General features: G+C 33.8%; 1 protein-coding gene and 1 long non-coding RNA gene across 2 annotated transcripts in view; one reads left to right on the forward strand and one right to left on the reverse strand.

The window, feature by feature from the left end:
- The window catches only part of LOC113398380 (uncharacterized), a 619,887-nt gene that overhangs the window by 223,668 nt on the left and 368,687 nt on the right, over positions 1-27,532 (forward strand). The gene's annotated exons all lie outside the window — the stretch shown is intronic.
- The window catches only part of LOC135194169 (uncharacterized), a 211,292-nt gene continuing 207,922 nt past the window's right edge, over positions 24,163-27,532 (reverse strand). The window contains exon 2 of the long non-coding RNA XR_010309691.1: positions 24,163-24,295. This is a non-coding gene — a long non-coding RNA (uncharacterized LOC135194169). The remainder of the gene's footprint in view (positions 24,296-27,532) is intronic.

The raw sequence follows: 27,532 nt of genomic DNA on the forward strand, positions 1-27,532 counted from the left end.
ACCTCAAGCTTTCAATGAAACAATGTGACCCGATGACCTTAAGAGAATTTGAAGAAGGAAAAAAAAATGTCATTTATATACATTTCAATAATAAAGTTTTCGAAAATCGATTTTTACTAAGCTTCGTATCTACGATTCGTTTCAGCAAGACAACACATTTAAAATATTTCACAGTAAACTGTTCTTTATTGAAGTGGGCTCTTTAATTTAATAATAATAAGGAATAATGATCATAAATATTATTGATTTTTAATAAATTTAAACTACTGAAAAATAAGTCAATGTAGTCAGTATTAGTTCAGTGTCACGTCTCAAGCTGAACTAGTTTTCATTTCCTGTCAAGTCTTCCACTAGTCCAGCTACAGCTTTAATTAGTGCTATGGAACATCACGTATCGAGCAATCTTTTATTTCTGAAAAAATCGAAATTACAACGAAAAAAAAATTCATTAACAAAGTTTATCTTTGTTTCTTAATAATAACGTAAGCAATTTCGAACGTTTTAAGCCTCGAAGTGCCCGTAAATGGGATAAAAGGTTCACGAATAGAAATTATTTTTCCCAATAGAATTTTCTCACATCGAAATAAAGCGTGAAGGGATTCACAGGGTGGTTTTTCTGAAAAAGCAACTTCGACGATCGCCATTCAGCGCGACGAGTCACGGTTGGCCGCTCATCGTCTATATAATTCCCTCGGACATACAGGCGGCAAGCTTGTACAATACTGCTGTATTTAACCCGTATAACTAACATACCTTTGTATTTAATATGTTGGAAAAGAGTAACTACTGAGTTTCTTGCCGGTTCTTGAAGCATCTTCATTCCGAACCGGTGGTAGCTTTACTTAAAATAGTTTTGTAAAATGACGATTCAAAAGTGCTTGTAATAGTCTACTTGAATAAATTTATGATTATGATTTTTATGTATAATGCACTTGATGGTGTAAATATACCATAAGCATATAAAAATATATATACGTGTAACAAATACATACATGTACTAATTGCACTCATTCAGTGTTTTACTCTAGGCAAATAAAGTTTTACTCCGCCTAAAAGAGTTTACAGATATTTTTTTTTGTAAAATATTAATATAGATATATATTTAATTTATCAAAATTAATTAAAATAATTCCATCTTCCGTAGTTAACGCAACATTAAATATAAAACACGGCGGATAACTGTCCAAATCCAATAATACGAATATGTTCCTAACTTTGTGTATATATAATTAAATTCATAATTGATATCGCAAAGGGCTTAGAAATCCATCGCCCGAGGTCGTGTGTATCGTAAAGGTGCCTTTTTTGCGAAATTAGATTGCACCCTTTCTATACAGAACCCTTTGCTTTTATTCCCCCGGGAACCCTATTTATCCGTCTATAGTGTTGTATTGGACATCCATTGTAAAGATAATTAAGTTAGTCATTTGTCAGATGGGAAATGAATTGGGATTCAATGGTTTTTAATAAGATGTGGCGCGTGGTCCGGTCGTGATAATTTACGTTCAATACGTCGTTAAATAGGAACCTTCTGGATGTAACTAACAGGAGGAGAATAGTGTTCCATTTTTGTAATATTTACGAACAACCTGTGCCGTTTCAATATATTGAAGCTGTTTAAAATTAAGGTCCAATAAATAAACATGTATTAATAAACTGAGTCATGTTAATAATATAAATATATTTATGTTATTATTATTTTTATATAATATAGGACGGCCAAATAGGCCACTTAAAAGAACTCACCACGGCCAATAAACATTGGCACTGTGAGAAATATTAAAAATTCCTTACAGATCAATGCGCCACCAACCTTGGGAACTAAGATGTTATATACCCCTTTCGTCTTTATTTTCACTGGCTCATTCCCCCTTCAAACCGAAATACAACACGCTTAAATATTGTTGTTTGGTGGTCGAATATCTGATTGGAGGTTGGTACCTATCCAGGCGGGCTTGCACAAAGCCCTGCCATTAGGGATTGCAATCCGGCGTAATTTTCAGTCCGGCCGGATTCGACCGGATTCCCATCGAACCGGCCGGATCCGGTAAGAACGATTTGATAAATCTGTCTAATGAGTGGCACAATTACCACGATAATGAGTTTGTATTATAATTTAAAAAAAAATAGTTTCAACAAGTTAAGGTAAAAAAAAAAAATAGGTTTTTAGCGGTAATCCAAAGTAAGACGTTATTCTTTACGTGTTTCGTCTGCCACGTTTGCAGTTACATATCGTTTTTAGTAGACAATCTTTTGAAAAGCTTTACCACGTTTCGCAGTTATTGAAGAAACTCATTGTATCTAAGAATTACTTCTGCCTTAGAAAGATAAGGATGACGAGGGTCAGTTATTGTAACTGTAACTCCTTGTTCATCATCATTCGTTGTGTCTTCATCATCTGTATCTGATTCATTTGATGTTGTTGGCGTTGTTGCCAGGCGGTCATCTGCCTTCTCTTCATTATTTTTGTATAAAATATCGACCATAGCTAATCATAGCTAATGTGCGAAGCACAGCTGTTCATAACAATTCATAAGCTTACCTACTTTGACCATGACTCTTGCTCATGCCAATAATATCAGCTCAGTATCAAAACCGAAGATTTTTAAGCAGTGCTGATAGTATGCTCTGCAGTACATTAACGATGTAATTTAATCAAGTCTAAATTAAAGAGTTTTTACAATTAAGCGCATTTAAAGTGTCTACTCATGCAACAGTTCTATCATTTTGCCAAAATTGCTAGCACCGGATCCGGTCTCCGGATTCTGTATATTGGTACCGGATCCGGTAGACGTATAATGATGCCGGATCCGCCGGATTACCGGATCCGTTTTTCCGGATTGCAATCCCTACCTACCATCAAGTAGTCTTAATGGGCCTATGTAAATTATTGGAAAAGAGTAAATATTGAGTTGCTGGCAAGTTTTTCTTGTTACGATCTACGTTCAGAATCGGTGTTAGCTTTACGTTTGATTCAATACTGTAACGTGAATCAGATGCTTTTCTGAGCCTACTGAAATAAAAAATATTTTTATTTTCAATTATAATATAATATAAATTGATATAAAAACTCTTTTTAGAGACGCAATTGTGACGTCATTAACTGAAACAGTTTGTTTTCACTGGAATATAGAGACTAATTATTCTCATATGTTTGTTAACATACACTTGAAGGCACGTGACATAAAAACCGCCGTACACTCGAAACCACTGCCTTTATATGTTGTCAACAACTTAGTTGCAGTTATATCACGATGCAAACAAGTGCACATATATATAAATATAAAATTTAGCTCTCTTTCAGATTGAGTTCTTTAAGGTTAGGCCCTACTATATGCGTGTTCAATGTCTGTAGGGTTGGAAACAATAAAATATCAAAACGTGAACCGACTTTACTTGAGCGGAAGATGATCAAACATATGTTAATCCTTGAAAATAAATAAATAAATGTGACTGGTGAGTCGCGCTGAGCGTCGATTTCTTAAGGTGAAAGTTTGATTTGACCACAGGCCTCCGCTGGTACAGGTTTCCTGGGACATCTTGTATATTGTGTCCCCACAAGTTCGTAAATTCGTTCGTTAAAAAAATATCATAAATGGAGAAGTTTGGATAATTATTATTTATTATGTTTTAACTTCAGAAATGACATATTAAACCAAAATATTATAAAACAAAGTTTGACTTCTGATCTGCCAGAAGTCAAACTATACCATTGTGATAAATCCAAAAACTATCGAACGACAAATTGATCAAGGCTTAGATGTATTAAGTATTTATCAAAGTTTTGAATAACATAATCAGCCTGTAAATTTCCCACTGCTGGGCTAAGGCCTCCTCTCCCGTTGAGGAGAAGGTATGGAGCATATTCCACCACGCTGCTCCAATGCGGGTTGGTGGAATACACATGTGGCAGAATTTCGTTGAAATTAGACACATGCAGGTTTCCTCACGATGTTTTCCTTCACCGCCGAGCACGAGATGAATTATAAACAAATTAAGCACATGTAAATTCAGTGGTGCCTGCCTGGGTTTGAACCCGAAATCATCGGTTAAGATGCACGCGTTCTAACCACTGGGCCATCTCGGCCCAGTTTTGAATACGTTGATAGAAATATAATTTTTGAATTTGCCGATAAAATTCATGCGGACTGGGAGTTTTACTAGCGTTACGTTCTACAAAGACACTTATTCTACACGTGCGAAGACTGGACGCGTAGCTAGTGACAAATATATACTAGACAATTCTACTACTGCTTACTATTCAAGTAAGACTACAACAAGTTCTTGTGATTAACGAGATCAAATATACGATGTCTAAATTTTATCAAATTTTATTATTTACAAATTTTAATTTTTTTATTTCAGTTTGTAAATACGAGTCGCACTTTAAATGAATACAGACGAGCGTTAATTTTTATTATATAGGTAGGCGAACGGTCAAGTAGGACACCCGATAGCAAGTGAAAATAGACAATGACGCTGTAAGAAACATTAACCATTCCTTACATCGCCCATACGCCTCCGACCTTGGGAACTAAGATGTTATGTCCCTTGTGCCTGTAGTTACACATGCTCACACTGAAACACAACAATTATTCAGCGCTAGAATATCTGACGAATCAAAATAATTATTGTATTGCTATAAAAATATACATAAGAACTAAATTATAACGTAGTTTCAGTAAAAAAAACAGAATCGATAAAGTAACAATGTAACTTAGACGAACATAAAATTGTAACATAAAAAGTTTAACATACTTAAGAAGCGTTCACTTTCCGAGATTACGTTTTCAAAGATTTCGTAAGTTTTCCCGTTCGCAGAGTCATTATAGAAACTTCTGGAAAATTCCACGCGTTGACATCGTTAATTGAACGCCGATACCCGAGGTGTGGATGCTTGTCTAAGTTACGGTTACAACCACTTCGGTTTTCAACGCTTGTTACTTCATTGGGTAAAGATTTTTGGTTGCGGATTTATTACGGCCTTAATAAACGTTGTATAATAGCGAGTAAATAGCTACACACATATATTTCTCTCTTTCTAACATCAGTGATGTCTCATTCTAACAAACAGGGAAAATCATTGTGTAACTACTACTGAGTCAATGTTATCATGGGGACTATTAATTTAGATATACATCTGAAAAAGCATGGCGCAGCCCCAAGCCGTTTGACGCAAGCTCTTTCCATGTCAAAACGCACTAGTGGATTTCAGTCAAAACATAAATATTAAAAAAGAAAAATATTTGTTTGTTTGTGGGCTTCATATAACGTCCTCAAAAATAAAAAAATGTGAACATGGTTCGTAAATAAAATTCGGTAACATCGTCTAGCATATTGGTTATATATATTTGGATACGATTGCGTTTTGTCTATAGGGTCATTTACAAGGTTGTTGTTTTGGATATATCCTAGGTTCAAACCTTTGGTAAGCCGAATAAAAAGTTTTTGAGATTTTGAGGCAAAAGATTGTGAAAAAACCCAAAACTAAGAGTGCTTCGAAGTTTAAAAGTGTCAATGTCAACACTCCTGTCCCACAGAAATCACGTCAATCCGCCGTCAACCTGCATTCCGGTCGTCCTGGATCGGATTACGATAGCCCATTGCTTAACGAGAGTTAGGTAACAGGGGGTGCACCTGCGTTCACCTGTTGACTATTCTCTGTTGAAAATTGCCTTTTCTGATCGTATTTTCTCTTCAAAATTAAATTGAAACTATTAGCTTTTATGTTTTATTTATAAAGAAGAATAAACAGAAAGTAATTTCCCACTGCTGGGCCTAGGCCTCTTCTCTTTAAAGAAGTTTTGAGCTTGCTCCACAAAGCTCCAATGTGAGTTAGTGGATACAGATGCGGTAGAATTTAATTGAAATTAGATATATGCAGTTTTTCTCACGATGTTTTACTTTACAAACACAAATTAAACACATGAAAATTCAGTGGTCATCAGCAAATTGCACGTTTTTACCACTGGACCATCTCGGCTCTGTGGTTTTTTATTTATATCTATACTTGAGCCGAGATGGCCCAGTGGTTAGAACGCGTGCATCTTATCCGATGATTTTGGGTTCAAACCCAGGCAAGCACCACTGAATTTTCAAGTGCTTAATTTGTGTTTGTAATTCATCTCGTGCTGGGCGGTGAAGGAAAACATCGCGAGGAAACCTGCATGTGTCTAATTTCAACGAAATTCTGCCACATGTGTATTCCACCAACCCGCATTGGAGTAGCGTGGTGGAATATGCTCAGCAGTGGGAAATTTACAGGCTGTTAATGTAAAAAATCTATACTTATAAATGAGGTAAGGTTTTTATTGTAATGCTTATCTGGTAAAATCCATAAACCAATATACATAAAGCTTATAATAGAAAATGCAACGCGTTTCGGAAGTCTTTAGTACACCATTTTATTATACAAGAAGCTGCACTTTGCAATTTGACACGCTTTTAATTTAGACTATTGACGTGAGAAGCGTGATTCAAGAATAAAAAATATTGATCCATATGTATATCTTCATCAGTATAGGTGATCTGTGAAATGGTCTATTATATTCTACTGCATAGTTATATGCCGGACTTGACTGGCTTGACTTGAAAAATAAGTCTGAGGAATTACTTATTTATCTGTCCATATTTATACCACTGACTCGTACGCTACCTAAGTTCTTTAATGGTACCTACTATAATAGAAATCTTCAAGCCAGTCAACAGTGTACGAAGTTTAATCTGAATAGGATGAATTGCTTAGGAACGCATACGAACCAAAATAAAGAAACATTATTTTTTTATATATTGAACGTCAAAGATGAAGTAGATTTTATTACACAACTAAAAAATAATTCACATGCTTTGTTTTTAATAGAAAAAAATAAGCGTCCTCCTAAAAGGAACAAAAATATCCCCGTATACACGGTTCCGTAGAACAGGGTTTATTTTAGCTTCGACTCGGGTTTTATTTTAACAAATGGCGACAGAGTTGATTGCGAAAGTTTCGCGTATGGACTGAATTTTTTTTAAACAGAAACTTTGTATATCCGAGTGGTTCTAGACATTTTTTGAGAAGGCCTGTGTAGCATTTGATGGTCGAAATAGTTCTTGGATTTGGATTGTTGCAAAGGTTAGTTCGTATAGAAACTAACATAAGCCAGTGACTTTGTTTAATACATAATAGAAACAATTTTAAAAGGATCCAAGGTCACTACTTATATTGTGACCTTAGATCCTTTTAATTTTTGTTATTACTTTTTTGATTGTTATATGTTTAGATAGAATGTCAAAGCGTGTCGAAAAGTACACGCACACTAGTAAAGTAGTATGACGTTTGTCAACTGTCAAGCTGTCATCACATCAAGATAATAAACATTGAATTGGAAGTAGTCCTATTGTAGTGCGACACTCTATCGAGATAAAATAACCTAAGACTATAGATGACCTTTTTAACCAATTGATTCTATTGGGATTCGTAAGGCATTTCAAACTAAACTGTTGGAGCTTTTATTTTGACTATAAAATAAAGACGTATGTATACCAGGTTGAAAAAAAATATTAAGTGAATAGCACAAATCTACACAAGTTTAGTGTAAAATCATTTTACAAAAAGGTTTTATTTAAACATAACACACATTTATTTTAAATTTTATATTAGACTTGTAGTGTCATACAAGTTACAGATTAAAAAGACCAAGACCATTTTTCCAATTTCACAAGCAACCCTAAAATACGGGTACCCACCCACCGCTGCATTTTTTGTCCCCGACGAGAACTTTCATTTGCGGTCGCGGTCTGTTTTGATTTTTTCTCTTTAGGACAGTGCGGGTTCGATTCTAGAATGTTCAGGTATAGGTGTTTCAGGACGACACGCATGGATGAACGAAAATATGATCCTATATTTTTCAATTTCGTGTTTAGCTGCGAATGTACGGAGTGGCAAGTTTTGTTGTGACATTTTTATTGGTTTCGATCAATATACTGAAAGGCAATTATTGTTCAATTTTGTATCGAATGTCATAGGTATAAATCCATATCGTCGTACACGGATTTTTAATTCTTATATATTTAAGGCGTTTTTGCAGATACATAATTATTGAACTCCTATAATGTATTCTTGAAATAGGATTATTAAAAAGGATTGACAGACTGACAAATGGGACACCCGATGGTAAGTTGTTACCACCTAAGTAAGTTGTTTTTGTATCTCGTGTCTGAAGTTACGCTGTATTCAATCACCTTCGAACCAAAACACAACAATACTAAGTATAACTGATTGGTGGTAAAACATATATACACTCACTAGCTGAAACTGCGGCTTTGATCGCGCGTAATTTATAGAACACAGGGGTAGAGTTTCTTAAAAGCCCTATAAAGAATCTACCTGCCAAATTTCAAATTGGTTTTATAGTTTTTGGGATTTCGTGATTAATCAGTGAGTGGTATATGGTTGTATATCGCTTTTTGTACATATATAGAAGATTATAATTTAGTGGTATTTAACTCGTATAAAGCTCTATCACCAAGTAAAACACACATTGATAGATTAAGTGACACACACAGATACATTCATACTATATACGTAGATACTAAACACAGAAGATGTATAAATAATGTTGTTTTATAATCTAGGCTAATACTTGCAGATAAGACAATTTACCCCAGTAAGTCCATTGAAAACAGATAGCAGACAGCTTATATTAAATAATGGCGTTCATTGAACACACATACATGATTCAGCTGTAAGTATCGATGAAACATCACTTAACGTCGATAAATATTATTATGTTTAACATTCGTATGTAGCGTCAGCACAAAAAAAGATTCATGATTTAATCGTCAAGTATATTCATCTACGAATTTGTTTTTATGGTAGGTAGGTAGGTAAATGATATTTTTATTATTTATTGATTTATTTTGAACTAGAAGAAACCGTGATTTTGTCCGCATTGACGAAAATCCTTAACTAATTTGAATGGTTAAAAAATACCATATATCGATTGGGGTTCAAGCTTATTTCGTTCCAATTTTCACTAAAATCGGTTCAGTGTTTTGCCGTGAAAGCGTAACGGAGTTATCGCTTTTGAAATATTTTTATAGATTTATTGTGATTTTTACGTCAACCATCTCTCATATACTTATAGCAATCACGAATGATACTACGAATCCTCTTTCGTAATAATTCATACCACATATATATTTCCTAATTATAATTACATAAGTATAATGTATTAATAATGAATGATGATTATGAATAGTAATAATAATTGAAAGAATATATAAGGTTTGACGACCTCCGTGGTCGAGTAGTGTGTACACCGGTTTTCATGGGTATGCCACTCCGAGGTCCCGGGTTCGATCCCCGGCCGAGTCGATGTAGAAAAAGTTCATTAGTTTTCTATGTTGTCGTGGATCTGGGTGTTTGTGGTACCGTCGTTACTTCTGATTTCCATAACACAAGTGCTTTAGCTACTTACATTGGGATCAGAGTAATGTATGTGATGTTGTCCAATATTTAAAAAAATAAATAAAAAATAAGTGTAAATAGTTCTGTACCACCTTCTTCTCTAATCGTCAAATGTTTTTTTCCCCTATTTTGTATGACGAGATTTTACTATCAATAAAAAATATATGAGTTATATATATATATATATATTATATATCAGTGTAGATATCAGTTATTGTAATTTTTATGTCATCTCTTCTTTACGTTTTGTACAATAAAGAAAAAATATTTAAAAAAAATATATGTTTTTTTAAGGTTTCTGCTGACGTTACCCGCCCACGTGGTTCTAGGAAACCACGAGTTTTTTATGCAAATATAACGGCTGCTTACACAGCTTATCATGACCGTAAATCGATTTTACCTGGTAATGGTCGCAGTATCAACACGAACGGTAATCGAGTTTTGAAACGATCGTCATGACAAATATTTATTAGTTATTAAAAGCAGGTGCTACGTAAATCCATGTAAATTAAATCGATATGAATTTAATTATTAAAAAAGCACCTTGTCGTAGTTTTGTTCACGGTACCTTTAATAATATTCTGTGTAAGATCACGATACGAGAAGTGTTTCATTAAAATTCAGTTGATTGTATTGTTTGAAAAACTTTTCCTCAGGGTATGAATATCGATCGGTGATCCAAAACACAAATTCCTGAAGTATTTCCAGTGTCATAGATGTAACTATTTTAGCGGATAAATTTTCAAAAATCCTTTCTAAGTTCTCAAAAACATTATACAGGGATATTGGTAATTCGACGTGTTCCCGTTAATTTATTTTATTTATTTATTTTTATTTATTGGAAACGTTACACTATCAACTTATCACTAAGCACTTAAAATTAATATCTGTCGGGTAACATACAAAGTGATACGTCTTTAAAGGTGTAAACAACATTGACCTTCAAAAATATTTTTGATAGGAAACTATATAAGCCAAACTAACCTATATAAAATATAAAATTAAATTTTAAAAACTAAATAATAATTGAACTTAAGATAACAAAGAAAAAATACCGTACTGAGGAATATAAAAGCAAATTAGAAGATTTATAAAATAAAAAAGAAAAAACAAAACTTAAATGTTAAGCGTCGACAGGGTTGTCTATTTGCGATAATTTTAACCCCCATGTGCATTATGCAAAAGTGAATCATTTTTGAGCTATATAATGTACCTATATAATAAGAGGATACATATGTGGCAGAATTTCGTTGAAATTAGACTCGTGCAGGTTTCCTCCCGATGTATTCCTTCACCGCTATATACTAGAAGTAGAATTACAAATCCAAATTAAGCACATGAAAATTCATTGGTGCTGGCCTTGTATTCATCAGTTAAGATGCACGAAGAAAAATAAATCTATTACTAAAAATGAAAGGGAGATTTACTCGTTTAAAAAGTCAGTAATACAATTAACAAGGACTGAGTATCTGCGGATGGTTGCGTATATTTGTGTAGCCGATGTCGAACTGAAGTATAGCGCTTAGACGTATCTACATAAAGCCGGTGCGTCTGTCTGGCCTGCACAATAGACCCTTCAAGTCCTCCCAGAGTCACTTCCAGGTGGAGATAGCTGAATACTTAACGACCCGCGTTGGATTACGCGCGGCGCAAGTTATAAACTTCGGCTGTTGTAAATATTAAGTTTCATTACACGAAATTAAAATCAAAATAGAATTAATTCTAGTAACAATACGGGATAAGTTTTATTTAAACGTAGAGTTACTAATGAAGAAATAGATATTCTATCTACATACGAAAGCGAAATACCACTCACTGATTAATCAAATCAAAATACTCTTTATTGTACACCAGTAAACATAGTTTAGTCACGCTTAAGGAAGATACCACAAGAGGCGGCCTTATCGCTAAAACAGCTATCAATCACGAAATCTACACACACACCTACAAACTTGAAATTTGGCAGGTAGGTTCCTTATAGGGTGTAGACAACTAAGAATGGATTTTACGAAACTCCACCCCTGAAGGGTTAAAACGGGGGTTGGAAGTTTGTGTTTTATAAATTTCAGGTTCTTAAATAACCGCTACAACATTTAGTAGTTATGTTTTTAATTTAAGTCATATACCCCGTCAGTAAAGTACAATAATAGCATGTCGATTTCCCACTGCTGGATTCAGACATCTTGAGCCATAACACACGACGCTGCTGCAATGCGGGTCGATGGATATATTATAAATGACAGTTTTTTTATTCGCGTTACCAAACTACATTTTCATCAACATAAATAAAGTGCATGAAAATACAAGGATTTGAGCCCGCAATCTTCAGTTAAGTTTCATGTATTCTCGTATTCACTCATCACATAGTAAATTAAATATTATTAACTTGTACCACACCCTAAAACATCGCTCTACACTAGTAACGCGTAAGGGGTGAAAGGAACCGTTGACGTCGTATGAAAGATTAATCTTACATGGAAATTGTTTTTTTTAGGGATTTTTCCACTTTTTGTATTTCGTAGATTACCGTTACTAAGCAGATACTTTGGGGTGGATGGGGCTGCAGTTTTTATGATATTTTTTATATATATATATATATATATATATGATGCATCAAATCAAATCAAATCAAAAATCTTTATTCAATATAGAAGTGTTTACACTTGCTTATTGATTGTCAAAAATCTACCACCGGTTCGGAATTTAGCACCTCGGACCTGAGAAGAACCGGCGAAAGAAACTCAGCGGGATATTTTTTTTTTTTTCCATTTTGCATGTACAATAATAATTATATTTTAGTTATTTGAAACAGCCTGGAGGCGATCATTTCATTCCCAAGGTGTGCAGTCAACTACACATCTGCATTCATGTATAAAAAAACGACTGTTTAAAGTGTAGCTTGTGGTAGAGTATAACTGATATATGATATCAATATTTTATTAATAAATTATGAAGAAAAAAATCTTAACGAATAGTGTTTAATTTGAGCTTCGAAGGTAAACTCATTAGATTGGAGGATAATAAAAAGAGTGACTACCGAGTTTCTTGCCGGTTTTTCTCTGTAGAATCTGTTTGTGAATCGGTGGTAACTTTACATTTAAATTAAAACTATAACATGACGATTCAAAAGTACTTTATTAGCCTATTTGAATAAATAAATATTAAAAATATTGTATTAGAAAACGATGCTGATAAATGAAAAATGAATGAAGATTTAAATGATTGAAATTATCAATTGTATAACCTATCCAGAGAACTTAATTATTATTTTGATTGACGACGTACTTAAAATAATGACTGGAGACAATTATAGCGCGATTTAAAGAACTATTAACGCCATCTATTAACAACAAAGTGAACTAACTATATTAATAAAATAAATTTGAACAAATACGTTTACACAAGATATGAGAAGAGATGAACGGATAATTACACAATCGAAGATTTAGAAACATTACATAATACACGAACTGATGTGTTAACACAGATAGAACACAGATAGGGCGGGAGTTGCCCTCTATCTAAGACTGGATATCCAATGGATTGTAGCTAACAGTGCAATAATAAACGCTTTTATATATCGTATAAGATTTTCTTTAATATTTGACTTTAGCTAAGAAATGCAAACAGTTGGTTTGTATTTTTTTATGGTAGGTTTAGATAGGCGGTTATTGGGCCACCTGATGGTAAGAAATATGAGCCATTCCTCACATCGAAAATTTACCACCAACCTTGGGTAATTTATGTCCCTTGTGTCTTTAGTTGATTAAAATTTCTTATGGCGACGTCTAATTTTATTATTCGTATATATGACCACTCGGTGGTGACCGCTTACCATCAGAAGATATCACCAATTCCAAATTATGTGCAACGAAAAAATCGTTCGCTGCGAAGTACGCGGTCGGATGACTGGCTGGAACAATAAAAATAATGACCATCATTTTTCATAAATAAATTGCACCTGTGGTTCGCTGGTATATAGCTCGACTATTGATGAGCTTAAAGGCTATATTACTTAATTAACTATATCTACTATAAACATCAATCAATCGGCCAGATTGTAGGCAAGCATTCATCGTGTGGGCGAAACAGGCAGGTATAATCCAAATTTAACGCGTATGAAATGGCGGAGCGCACAATAAAATTAATTTATGTATTTTCCGCGATGTTTTATCTTAATATTTGTCCTTTGGGGGATTTATATCTTTGCTATTGAATACAGTGTCTGAAATATATACTTTCACAAATTACCTGTTTATTTTTTAATGTATTTATAATTTATAAATATGTACAATCTGTACGAATAATAAAATTGGAGTATCTGTCTGTGATTTTAAAGTAAAAACCTCTCTGTAAGTGAATTAAAATTAGGCTACCTAGACTGCAGCTACGTAATATTGAGTATTGCTCGTTAATGTTGAGTACTTGCCATTGATTCACATATCAGTGAGTACATCACCCTTAACATTATATAATACCGTGTATGTTTAATATGTATATTGTATATCGTAAGATTATCTATGAATACTAAATAAATAAGTTCACCAGTGAGAGATTTAACTGCTGTTACTTTATAATTATCTCTGCTTGTTTATAGTAATAGAAATATTTTGACAATTTTTAAAGTTTAAAGTTCTTTGATATGTCTTATATTTGAGTGAACATATTTTGATGGAAAATATACTAAAGTTTTAATTTTTGTAGTCGCTAGCGCTAAAGAAATTTTATCAAATACGTTATTAGTAAAATACTATACTATAAAGCTTTACATTTACTGGACGGGCAGCCTCACTAAGTTTTAATTGATTTCAAGCTCAGGCTTGAAAACGTCATGCGTATGCCATGGCCCATGGAAAACCGATATTCCGTCAAATTAGGTCCGTTATACACTGAAGAGTATGTTTGAGATTTCGTCCTAAAGGGTCGCGGCGCCTAATCTCAAGGGTGACTAGCCTACTAACTAACTATGCGGGACATACATATGTATGTCCCACGGTTGCTGCATATTCCCTCACTCTAATAATCCGATGGGACGGCAAATCCGACAGAAAGAGTCCAAACTGTTTTCCAAGACACGGGGGTAAACACACTCTAATTTCTAGACTCCGGGCTGGGGTCTGAAACCAGAATCTCGGGATCTTGCCTTATATCGCCCTAGACCGACGAAGCGGTATGTTTGTACTGTACATAATACAAAAACAATTACGGAATCAGTTGAAAGATAGTTGTACTAATGGTTAGCTTATATTGCCGCAGATACCGAAAAATTTGAGAGTTCTAAATTTTTGGTCCAGTAAAAAATATTGAGCCGAGGTACCATTGTCTTCCAGTCTGGGAGTGCAATCAGTAAGTACGTATAGGTGTTGGTCCAGCTCCAGAATTTTATTTGGTCCTATCGGATTTCATATTCCGTAATAATAAGGGAATACTGCACAGTTGACTGGTCTTTTTTGCGAAATGATCGGCCAGAAGGACATCAATATATTTGGTAGTATTTGACAAGTACAAGTATATATTTCGTTAGATGGAATTTTTTCGTTTTAAACGTGATGAATTTTAATAAAAAAATATTATATAATACATTTAAATAAAAATAAATAAGAATTTCTACATTTTTGCTGTCTTTAGGCTTGCAGTTCCCTTTGAGTTACAATTTGTCGCTGGCGTAAACAGAAGCGCTTTGGGAATTATTAGTCATTTGAAAGTGTCGTTGGTTGATCTTATATATCTTATATAGTATATAGTAATAGTGAAAGATATAGTAATTTATTTATTTATTTATTTGACAACACCAACAAGTAGTACAACAAAAATACACGGTAAACCAAAAGTCATAATAAGTAAATGGGTAATTGCCTACTTGTTTACAGGTGTTCTAAGATTACTTGGAAATTGAAATATATGTCAACATTCTAAAAAGCTAATTGATAAAATAAATCATTATAAAATTAATAAAAATAAAGAGACAATAGGAAAACAGTCTAAATACGGTTTTATGTCAAAATGTTAAAAATAAATTAATTTAAGCAAAATTATCATTTGTGAGTTTAAATACAATGTTAGAATTTGTAAAATGTCATAATGAAAATATAAAGTTTGAATTATACATAGGAATATTAATTATCAGTTTGTATGTAACATCTTAAAACCGGGATAACCATTTGGAGTTACTGGATTATTACAGGCTATGAATTATAATGTATATACACTATTGTTTTTTACTTAAAATAACGTATATTATCATTAAAAATGTCAATGTCTGGATAAACCGTTGAATTGTTTTCGTTCTAATTATTATAATGTAAGGAATTTGCTATTTTATATATGCTGTTGTAGTTAATAATTAATCTGTTCATTGGGGATAGACGACAATAACGTGAATGAGCAAAACTTTCGACAAAAGCTGTGTAAGTAGATGCTCTGAAGGATCTAGAAGGAGCTCGAAACATTATTTTAGACAGCAGATAAGATGATTCAATTGACCCATTGACTAATTCGAACATAAATGAGTTGTCTAGAACGCGTCTACGGTTTTGAAGCGAAAGGAGTTTGAAAAATGATAACCTCTCTTCATAGTTTTGTAGTTTTTTAGCTGAATTGAGACTGTAGGTTAAATGCCCGAGAAATCTTTTTTGTACACTTTCTAACCTATTTTTATATACATCAAAGTAAGGGTTCCAAACTATACTACCATACTCCAAAACGCTACGAACCAATGCAGTAAAGAGCGATATTTTCGTCTCAGCGTTTTTGAAACTCTTGCAGTTGCGCAATACAAATCCCAAGATCTTGAAAGACCTACTTACTATGTCGTCAATATGTAAATGAAATCTCAATTTAGTATCCAATATGATACCTAGATCTCGAATGTGTTCAACTTCCGATAGCGTATTTCCATCGATTGAGTAATTTCTTTCAAAAGATGTCCTCTTCCTACTAAACTTTATTACATAGCACTTCGAAGTATTGAGACTCATGCAATTTGCCCTACACCATTGCACTAAGTTGTTTAGATCATTCTGAAGACAGATGGCATCCAATTCAGTGCGAACCGTTCTAAAGCTTAAGATCATCGGCGTATAAAAGGCATTTAGAGCTGCAGAAGCAGGAGCAGATGTCATTAATGAAGATATTGAAGAATAGAGGCCCCAAGTGAGATCCATGAGGTACTCCAGAAAAAGAAATAAATGATTTTGAAGAGTAACCATTAATAACAACTATAGATTTTCTAGATTGAAGATAGGATTTACACCAGGTTAGCATATTGCCAGTCACACCAATCATCTCAAGCTTTTGTAGCAGTAAGGTGTGACTAACTGTGTCGAAGGCCTTACTGAAATCAGTGTAGATAGCGTCAACAGAGTTACCTGCTTCCATCACCTCAACAAGATCTTCGACAAAAGATGTAAGATTGGTTGTAGTAGATCTCGCTTTCAAGAGTCCGTGCTGTTCCGGGGCAACGTTTGCCTTAAATTGTGAGAAGAAAATTGGATAGACAGCTAGTTCGAATAATTTGGCGAACACAGAAATGATTGATATTGGTCTATAATTACTAATGAGACTACGATCTCCATTTATAAACAGGAATAACCAGAGCGTCTTTCCATTGTGATGGATAGATGCCTGTGCTCAGAGAACAGTTTATAATATACGTAAGCGGCTTTGCTAACTCTTCAGGACAACTTGTAACAAAGACCCTAAGGATTTGTTCTGGTGTAAAGGATTTTAAGCTTAGACAGCTCTTTGGGTATGATGCCAAAGGAAATGGCTGTGATGATGCTAGAGAAGAGACGTTAGTGTAAACAGATGAAAAGTAGTCAGGAAAAAGATTAGATATATCTGTGCCTTTAGTTGCTTCAGATGTAATAATTTTTTTTTTTAGGGAGAAGCACAAAACTGTATATTATTCGTGTAGAATGGGCATTTTATGACCTTAGCCAGCTGCTGTACTGTGTTCATAAAATTTTCAGATTTGTTTTCCGGTACACAATGAATCTCAATGTTACATGCACGAGAGTGTTGCTCTAGTTGTGTTAGGCGGGAGCTTAGTAGTTTATTAGCGGGACGAAGTGAATTATTTTCTGCGCGAACTATCTCTAGAGTATTTACTTGAGTGGATAATTGCTTCTTTACCACTTCCAACTCTTGGTGAAACGATGTCAGCGATGTCTCAAGCGAAGAAACTACTCTGAGAATGTCTTGGAGTTTGGAATTGAATTCGGTCGTTAGCACCTGACGAAATTCTTCTCCTAAGATGTTACGGATCGCGTCAGCAGATAGGCAGTTGCATGGTGATTTTTTATTACGTTGGGTCACATAATCCTGTTGTACGTTAAGTGATGACGTGCGTACAGGAGTATTAGTGTTGTTGCCCTTCTTTGGTTCTTTGCAACGACATAAATCACAGATCCAAGCATTCAATAAATCTGGGTTCATGCTATTATACTCTGTCATCGAATGTCTTGTGCAGATAACATGATAACAATTTTTTACAGCGCATACAATGTAAAGACGATTTTATTTCATTCGGACAACCGGCGCATTTATTCGTATTCATTTTTATTTCAATGCAGCAATTATAAGTATAGTAAAAAACAAGCGAGCGATGTCTTATCAGCAGCGCAAGGGTCACTGACCTGGCCGAGTGGTCATAGATGCGACTGCGGTGTAACTTATTGTCGTTGGTCAGGGCGCGAAATAATTTAAAGATGTTCTTCGTTTTATAATCAGCCTGTAAATTTCCCACTGCTGGGCTAAGGCCTCCTCTCCCGTTGAGGAGAAGGTATGGAGCATATTCCACCACGCTGCTCCAATGCGGGTTGGTGGAATACACATGTGGCAGAATTTCGTTGAAATTCATGAGCCGAGATGGCCCAGTGGTTAGAACGCGTGCATCTTAACCGATGATTTCGGGTTCAAACCCAGGCAGGCACCACTGAATTTACATGTGCTTAATTTGTTTATAATTCATCTCGTGCTCGGCGGTGAAGGAAAACATCGTGAGGAAACCTGCATGTGTCTAATTTCAACGAAATTCTGCCACATGTGTATTCCACCAACCCGCATTGGAGCAGCGTGGTGGAATATGCTCCATACCTTCTCCTCAACGGGAGAGGAGGCCTTAGCCCAGCAGTGGGAAATTTACAGGCTGATTATGTTATATGTTATCTTCGTTTTATCTTGCGAATAATATGTTTTTTCACTGAGATATCTCACTTAATTGATAACAGTATCCACCACTACACAAGGCTTTAGTTAAAAATGATAACAGTCGATTTTAAACTAATAATTAACGTTAAAAATTTGGGGAGCGTAATAGAACAATGTTAACTCTCTGAGCGATCGAGCGAATATAGTAATGAAATATAATGTATATTTTATCGCTAACTCAAAACGAAAGTAAAGTGTAAGATGTCTTCGCTTTTGTAAGGTCATTTAACTTTAATTTAAATATTATATTTTACCGCTTATGAGATATTTAGGCCGAGATGTCACAAGAACTTAAACATTTATTTTGAAAATTCATTCAATTCAAATGTTACACATGTGACCTATTACATATGTAACATTTGAATTGATATAGGTATCTATGTGTTATGCTTCAATTATGATCTTAAAATATCATAATTGAATTTAATTATTAGTAAAATAATTTTGACACAAACGATCGTGAACTCAAATTAGTTCAATTTTAAAATATCGAAAAGCTGTAATTGCGCTGTAATCACTTTTCATTGATCATTGCTTTGAAATTTATCATTGAAAAAAAGATGAAAAAGTATATTACACAAATAAAATCCAAGTAACTGATTGGTTTCCTCGATTTCTTATGATGTGACCTGACCTGACCGAGAAATATGTCATCATACATCATGTTAATTTAAAGATTAAATAAAGATTGGCTCGTGTAGTTTAAGTCGGTCTAGGTCCTGGTTTCAAATCTTAAATAGGACTCTTAAAATGTGGTTTTGTTGACTTTGCAATTTCTCATACTCCAGTCGTATGTGTTTATATTATGTGATTATCAACTAGAGAAGTGATATATTTACGCACTTGTGCCAGGTCATGAGGATATTCTTTCTATATCAAAGTGTCGAGCAAAAATATCCGATGTAATGGTGCATAAACCTTATATTTTTCTGAAAAATCTAAAACAGTCGAGTTATAATTTTGTTTTCGTTTTCGCTTTTTCGAATTCTGTACACATTTCATTTTTCAGTTAACATGTCATTCCGATCCGCCATTTGTATTGACGGGCCCGGTTTCACATATGCTACGAATGTTTTACGAAAAATACATATGTAGAACTCGACCAGTAACGATTTTTTAAACTCTTAAACTTTCATTTCTCGTTCGCTTTAAAATTCCTGATTATAAATTGTGATTTTTAGTATTATATATGTTATCTACTAGTTAAAACTGCGGCTTTATTCGCGCGTAATTTATAAAATGTAACCTAAAGCACAAACCGTCATCCTCCATACCTACTCGTAAGGTGAATTTAGGCTAAAAATAGTCTATGTCCTTCTCTGGGTTTATACTATCCTAGTACCAAATTTCATCTAAATCAGTTCAGAGGTTTAATAGAAACTATTATTAGTATATTACTGAAAATGTATATCTAATTAGATACATACATATATGTATGCATGTTCGATATCAGGTAGATAAATATATTATTATTTCACTGTAATTTATTTATATATTATGTTTATATCTGCTTTGTACACCCCTACCTCTTTCTAAGGTTGCTTGGAAGAGATCGCCCACGTTCCAACCCCCCGTTTTAACTTTTCAGGGGTGGAGTTACATAAAATCCGTTCTTAGCGGATGTCTACACCCTATAGGGAACCTACCTGCCAAATTTCAAGTTTGTAGGTGTTATAATTTCTGAGATTTCGTGATTGATAGCAATTTTTAGCGATAAGGCCGCCTCTTGTGCATCATTCTTGAACGTGACTAAACTATGTGTTTACTGGTGTACAATAAAGAGTATTTTGATTTGATTTGATTTGGTAAGTAAGGATATATGACGTATGAGTATGCTTGCGGGTAGGCTAGTCTGAGTAAGTACCTCCTGCTCGTTGATTATCATTCTACCGCCCAATAATTTGTCTGGATGTTTTCCAGTTTGAAGGGTGAGTTAAAATTTGCCGGTGTATTTTTTTGGTCGGTAGTGTAGGTGGTTCATACTTTTTGCTCTTCGAATGATTTTTCCAATGTTGCTTATATTTCGAGGTTGATCACTTACCATCTGTCTACCAATTTTATCAACTGCCTTTATACTGCTGCCTGCCGATAAATAATTTAAATTCAAACAAGCATATCTGAGATTTTACTTTCATAATTTGTGTTTTAAAGTTTTTAATGATGAAAAAATATGTCATAACGTAACTTATCTTATAGAGGAGTAAGTTTTTGCCCACCTGTGGCGTTTAAAAAGTGTGCTAAAGATCTTCGAATTGTTTTAAATATCCGTGTCCGTATATATATATATATATATTATATTATATGTCCGTGTTCTCCACATAAATCGACGAATCGATATTAATGTAAAGACAAGATTGTTCAGATATCTCACATATAATATATCAATAATGTATTAATTATCGTTAAATATATAAATAATAGTATATAAAACGTATCATGCATAAAAAATTAAAATTAATGTCTAAAATATATGGTATACAAATTAAAGCTTGAAAGATAATGCGGATTATTAAATCTCACGCCATCTTGAATTTATTAAGACTGAAATTGAAAATTTCGTGGATATAATAATGGAGGTAAATTGCATTTTATTATCGGCGCGAGTTAGTGCACTCGGCGCTAAATTTATTTTCGAATTTGAACATCATAACATATCCTACCATTGTCTCGTTTTATTTATTTACAACAAGATGAAATTCACTTTTGTCACGTCAATAGTCGAAATTTAAAGTGAGTGAATTGCGAAGCGCAGCTCCTTGTTATACACAAGAACACTAGTAAACTATAAAAAACTAATTTATTAGTATATTAAATGGGATATAAGTTATTCTGAAAAGTATATATCAGTATTGAAATATTTACAAAAATAATTACAAAATATGATATTTATTCGTATGATGCGTGCTGAAACGTTTGTTCCTTTTTTAAATACTGTAAGACAGTTAAATATAAAATCGTAAATTCATACAGATAAAAATGTACTTAGTATTTTTTATAAGTGAAAAATTTACGAGGATTTATTCGAGAATCGTTCGAGTTTCGATAGTAGTGTGTATTAACGTCGTCACGATCAGAATTAAGTTATAAATTTTAGATAGTTCCTTCATAATGTGACGTCAATACACGTTAGCTGTATTTCTGTTAAATAAGCAAACGAAATTGGATTATAATTCAATTACGTAAAAGCTAAAAATGTTTGAATACATAATGCACGTTTCCAATTGTGGAATATCGTTTTGAATGCAATTAGCAGCAGCTTAAATATTATATCTACATATATATAACTAATTGAGGTCACCTGGTGTGTCTGTCTGGGTACATTTCAGAAACAGAACAGTGATTTGCATTTCACAAGAAGGGTTTAGATACATATTTTGTGTAAATTGGTTAGTATTATTATGACATTTGTCGATAAAGTTAGAAAACATATCTTCTGACAGCTTGTAGGATATTTTCTTGAACTGGTAAAGCTTAGTTAAATAGTTTAATTAAGTCATTGTTCTAGAATGTTTCCTCAAAAACGATTACATTTTTTTTACAACCAGTAAATTTCCCACTGTTGGGTTAAGCCCTCCTCTCCCTTTGAGGAGAAGGTTTGGAGCATATTGCACCACGCTGCTCCAATGCGAGTTGGTGGAATACACATGTGGCTGAATTTCGTTGAAATTAGGCACATGCAGGTTACCCCACGATGTTTTCCTTAAACGCCGAGCACGAGATGAACTATAAACACAAATTAAGCACATGAAAATTCAGTGGCTTGAACCCGAAATCATCGGTTAAGACGTACGCGTTCTAACCACTGGGCCATCTCGGCTCTTTACGATTACAAGTCAACAACTCAACAAAAGTTGAAGACACATACTTACATATACAAATATATATCAATGACAAGAGGACATTAGTATGAACAATTCTGACATACTAATAAGTTCTAATCTGAGTTATAATAAAAAATATTGATTAATAAAATATTACATCAATTTTTTTTTCTCACCCTTATGTTTGGTAAGTTTCGTTCCAATTTAAATAAGATCAAATGGAAAGTACATCTCTCAAACAAAAAAATAATTTCGAATTTAGTTCATAAATAACGGAGTTCAGAGGTAAAAAATTAACAATTTAACTTTAATATATTTTTGAAAACTAAAATAATTCACTGTTATTTTTTATCCCTTACAGTACTATACAGATACATCTTGTTACTTAAGATGAGGTATATTATTATTTGTATTATAACTGCTAAAGCTATGCTCACCTGTGCTTGAAATGTTTAATAAAAGATAAAATACAAAGAGAATTTTTCTTTACTTTCTATGTTAACAAAGTTCCAAGAGAAGCTAATTAATTAATATAATTAGATTTTAAATAAAAATGTTGAAGAAAATACTTTATTAGTAAAACTAGCTGTTGCCCGCTTTGATGGGCGTAAATTAAAATGTTGGTAAATCTGTATGCCTTAATAATAAACACAAAAGTACCCTATGACTTGTTTCAGGGCCTGGATTAGTCCCTTATTCGTAATTTGTTCTGCTGTATGACATACTATGTAACAAATATTCAAACACACTGTTCTCAATTTACATTCTAAATATTATTCTGTATGCAGTTTTATAATATAGATAATCTTCATTATTGTTATTTTGATGAAACTTTTTACTAGAAAATAGAGTTTATTTGATAAAAAGAGATTTTTTTCACAAAAAGAGCACCTTATATGAGATTTAATTTTAGATTATTAAATGCCCCCCTATGGGGGTTATATATGTATGAACTTTGCACTACATACAGATGGACGGTGGATGTGTTGAATCTTTAATGGTTATATGGGCTTAAGAATGACAATAAAAGTAACATCCTGTAAACGTCCTGTAAAATCCTACTTTCAGATAAATGCATTCACCGCCTAGCACGAAATAAATTTAGCTCATGAAAACTCAGTGATACTTGTCCGAGTTCGAACCCGAAATCTTAATAATAAGACACACGGTTTTCACCTATGGATCATCTTGATTTTTGAAAGTTTTTGATGTTGTGTGATGATGTGGTGTGTGTGTTTCTATGAAAATGCTTCGCTTATATGGATTCCATTTTACCAAAATATAGCAGATCGAGAAAATATAAATATTTGGTTAAATATAGAGTTATAGTTTCCTCAGTTAGTGATTTAGTAAATCACTCACAAGGGATGATAAACTGGCCGCATTACGGTCCAAAAGGTAGCGCGTAAGGTTATGGGATAATCTTTACTTGTTTGTAATACTTGCAGGCTTCTAACTACCACCTCGGTTAGTGCAAACCCACAAGTTGGTACCACAGATTCATCATATATTCTACTGACAAACTGCAATTAGTATTATTATTACAGGTATAAAGAACGTAACGCCAAGAAATTCCCAAAGTTGGTGGCACTTTAGCAATGTAAGGCATAGTCAATATTTGTTACATTGTTTCTAGCCGATGCTAGCAGTTATAAATATAAATATAAATAAATATAAATATTGGACAACATCACATACATTACTCTGATCCCAATGTAAGTAGCTAAAGCACTTGTGTTATGAAAATCAGAAGTAACGACGGCACCACAAACACCCAGACCCAAGACAACATAGAAAACTAATGAACTTTTTTCTACATCGACTCGGCCGGGAATCGAACCCGGGACCTCGGAGTGGCGTACCCATGAAAACCGGTGTACACACTACTCAACCACGGAGGTCGTCATATACATTTTTAGTATAATTTGTATAATCTGGAAACCGCTATACGTTACAAATTCCTCAAATCGAGTATTATTGTATTATTCACAAGGCTCACATAAGAAAGTATTAAAAGTATGTTTAAAAGAAACCGAAGAAATACAGAGCAAGTATCGACACAATGTGACAAATGAGAATCAAAAGAAATCCCAACAAAGAGTTCGGGATACCCAGAGATAGAGCCGATCTACCTATTTTAAGTGCAACGCTATTGTGTTATATTTCTTTGAAGTTCTATAAAGCGCATTGGGAATTTATGAATGCCTTTCTATTTGTGTTTGCTTCCGCACACATAGGACTTGATCGTATTTATATGTGTTAAATTTTATTTATGAAAGTAAATAGAGTAAATGTCTTATTGAAGGGACCTATGGGAGAAGGTTCGGATATCACACCATGCTCCAAATCAGGTAAGTGGATACTACTGGTATTTGATAGATTGATGTGTAAGTTTATATTATGGATTTTTTTTATGATGAATTATAAACACAAATTAAACACTTGAATGTTTAGGGGTTTTCTTCGCGGGTTTGAATGTTAAGATCAACGACGAAACACATAAATTTATCTAAATATTTTCAGACTCACAGTGTCTGGAGACCCTAACTTAAACACTAACATATTAATCCAAGCATATTTTTCGAAGCTAAATTAATAAAGTTCCTCGCTCGTTTAATAAATAATATTTGTTTTCATTAAAGTGCTGAATAGTTCATAAAATACAATACGTTTTCGAATGCTCTATTCGCAATACGGGTTTTCAATTTTATTAAAACATTAGTTGATCAAAGCATAATATAGATTTATTTGTTTTTTTTTTATAAATGTTTACTGGCCGTAATGAAAAATACCTAACATATCTATAACAGTATCAATCAAGTATGACATTTCTTTATTTACCTTTGATTCCGTGCGATCCTAAGGTAAATTCTACCGAGAGGACCAGTGAGAAATTCCTTTGGTACTCTTGTTACTATTTTTTTTCTTTTCATGATATAGGTATGCGGACGGTAGGCCATTGTCTATGGGCGGTGTTGACCGCTTACCATCAGGTGGCCCATGCCTAACTATATAGTATAAAAAAAAGAATTTTACGAGATTTGCGAACATGATGGTTGGATTTGTGTTTAAATCGATCATATATCTGAACTTATGTCGGGTAAAAATCTAGGCTCATTACCAGCCACCTCCGTTACCCCACAAATGGATCGCTCCTACGCAATTGGAAACTAAATTGGCTATAATTTTTCTATTAAACCGGCGTTTCTATTCATCTGGTGTATATGAAGCACGTCACGGTTTACACGCGAATGATGTATTAAATTTTCGTTTACAGATAATAAAATGCGTTAACAGAGCCGCCGTTCACACCGTAGTGTAATGTCTTGAATGTCTCGAGAAAAGGTTTACTAAAATAATGTAGTCAAAAAAATTATTACGTAACATAACGTAACCAGCCTGTAAATTTCCCACTGCTGGGCTAAGGCCTCCTCTTCCTTTGAGGAGAAGGTTTGCAGCATATACCACGCTGCTCCAATGCGCGTTGGTGAAATACACACGTGGCCGAATTTCGTTGAAATTAGACACATGCAGGTTAACTCACGATGTTTTCCTTCACCGCCGAGTACGAGATGAATTATAAACGCAAATTAAGCTCATAATAATTCAGTGGTGCTTGTCTGGGTTTGAACCCGCAATCATCGGTTAAGATGCACGCGTTCTAACCACTGGGCCATCTCGGCTCAAAAAATATTTTATATAACAATTTACAGTGTCGTATTGAAAGAGATATGGACCAACTTGATCTTAATTAAAAGTGGCGGATTCAATTTCAACATTAGAACACCTTTGAGTTACTTTAGCGTAAAACATTGTGACAATTGTAAATTCTACAAGATATATATATATATATATTAACGCAATTAGCGAGATGACGCATTATTTTTAATATTTCCTTTCCACCATTGTTTTGATTAACTGACTTCAAAATAAAGGAAGTTTTCAATTCCTTAGTATTTTTTCTTGGAAAATTACTTCCTGTTTGATCCCATTTAAATGAAAAAAGTAACAATTTTGCATAACCTTTACACGACAAAATCATTACAAAAAATATTTAAAAAAGGTTTTTTTTTTATTCGAAATACGTCATTATACAGTAAAATTGTTAAAATAAACTGAAATCAGCGACACTCGTAAAAAAATTACAGCATTCACCTGCAGCCCGTAACAAAAATCTAACGATACAAGTTACACGGCTCCGTTCGTAAGAAGCAATCTCTCCTCAATTTTACACGCATTTGAACGTAATGCGATCACGTGACGGCACCGTACGGAAACAGGATTGGACGCTCGAATACCGAGTGATAGAGATTACGTTGGGTTACGCTGGCATTTTACAGGCGAATATATCGTCGTAAGGGTGCGTCCATAAACCACGTTGATACATTCAAGTGTCTTGAACCCAAGGGGGGTTTGTGTTTCGTAAGGTATACTTTGTCTTGACCTTTTTTTAATTTTGGATCATAATTCTACCAAACCCTCCTCTGCCCACGTAAACCTAGTTAGTCATATGTAGCATTCTACCATACATCACACATTTCTTTTGATAAACATATAGTCAACTCTAACAACACGAGGGTAAAAGCAAAATAAACAAAATTTGACATCGAAAAATGATGCCATATCTTTGGTCGAAACCTTGAATATAATCTATGAGATTAATTTATAATTTTCAAAATAATGCGGTTTGATCTTCGATGAAGCTGTTATTGGAACTAAAGTTTAATAACACTGAAAGTTAAATTGAATATGTTGTAATATAAATAAAGACATATTATTAAAGATTTGTTAGTAGTACACAATATAGAAGAGCTATTAGAAAACCGCGTGAAATACGTAAATCTGAGGTTTGTTTACTTACCTTTATTCGTTCTTCGATTGGATTAGACTATAGTTTATAAACGCCCCCTTAGAGCCCTGCGTATTTAAAGCGGTTTAAATGTTATCATTTGAATTTTTATGAACTTAATCATTCCGCTACTTCCCTAAGGGCTCATGGGGGTCAAATTCATGCCCCGTTTTAGAGACCCAACACGTAGTAGCCAAATGT

This window comes from Vanessa tameamea, chromosome 26 (genome assembly GCF_037043105.1).
Source record: "Vanessa tameamea isolate UH-Manoa-2023 chromosome 26, ilVanTame1 primary haplotype, whole genome shotgun sequence".
Classification (NCBI taxonomy): domain Eukaryota; kingdom Metazoa; phylum Arthropoda; class Insecta; order Lepidoptera; family Nymphalidae; genus Vanessa; species Vanessa tameamea.